This window comes from Podarcis melisellensis, assembly GCF_964234715.1.
Source record: "Podarcis melisellensis genome assembly, chromosome: 2".
NCBI lineage: Eukaryota > Metazoa > Chordata > Lepidosauria > Squamata > Lacertidae > Podarcis > Podarcis melisellensis.
The window spans coordinates 28945019-28946427 of NC_138529.1; positions in this window are offsets into that span (position 1 = coordinate 28945019).

The following is a 1409-nucleotide window of genomic DNA, read 5'->3' on the forward strand; positions in this document are numbered from 1 at the left end:
AACATGGCAGACAGTTTCAGAAAGGATAAATAACAACTTAGTGGACTGAGATTAGTGGTTGCAGTCTGTTAATATCCTTGCACAGGCTTCTCTTCACACCATTTGACCCACCTAGCCAAATGCAGCCCATAATAGCACTATACAGAGGACCTGCCAAGTGCTGGTCCCTGCCTGCCTGCACACCACTGCCAAACTAATAGAGACGTATGCTTTTCCTTAAAAGACCTCCAGTGATGGAAGGTCACTCACCTGTAAGCAACCTGTTTCAGGGTTCTACCACTCACTACACTCTGGCGTCAATCCTAAGTCCTTCTGGCTGCAGCTTCCGCCCATTGTTTTTGCCCATGGCAGACAATCCACGACCTCCTCCGGGTACCTCTTTATGCACCTGAAACCTATTAGTGTTACTTTTCTCAAATAGTCTCTCTCCCAAGCAAACTCCCGGCTTCTTAGTCAGGTTGCTAATTGTTTTTGGTTGCTCTTTGGATTACACTTGCAGATGTATGTAGAAAACCAGACCGGGTGGGTAATTAGCACTTCAGACTTACCTGCCACGAGGGAAAAGTCTTAGCAGGAAAGAGTCAATTTAATTTTAGTTCAGCTCGGCTTTGCTAGAGGTGAGATGGCTGTGAGAGATAAATTTCTGCAGAAGCGTTGTGTTCATTCACATTGGATAGGGGGTGTATATATCCTTTTAGGCTTGGCTTCCTCCAGAGGTCATAGGAATACAGCACCACCTGCTGTTTATAATCTCAATTGCCGTGTGCTGTTCTAAGTCTGAACTCAATGCTCCCATCTGGCCACTGGTGCCAGGGACTGTGTGAGCCGAGACTGCGGATTCAGAATATTTTTCAAGTAGGTGATTGTTGCCAGTGCTACAGATTTAAACAGAGTGAATGCTTTGCTGCTCAGCATGTCAAAGGGGGGGGGGGGGAATCTCATGTTTGGTCCACAAACACAGAACTTTTATCTAGACATTGTTATAGAGCAGTGTTTCCCAACCTTGGGTCTGCAACTGCTTTTGGACTACAATTCCCATCATCCCTGACCACTGGTCTTGCTAGCTAGGGATGATGGGAGTTGTAGTCCAAAAAGAGCTGAAGACCCAACGTTGGGAAACAGTGTTATAGAGGATGCTGCGAAAACAACAACACCACCACCACCAAAACCCTTGAAATAAAATTAAACATTTCATCAAGAATTGTTCTCAACAAAAGCTGTTGGACAAATACAAAGAGATTTGGGGTGGTGCTGAGTGGGGGTTACAGTTCTTCACCTTCTAGCCCATGGGTAGGCAAACTAAGGCCTGGGGCCCAGATCCGGCACAATCATCTTCTCAATCGGGCCCGTGGACGTTCCGGGAATCAGCGTGTGTTTACATGAGAAGGATGTGTCCTTTTATTTAAAAT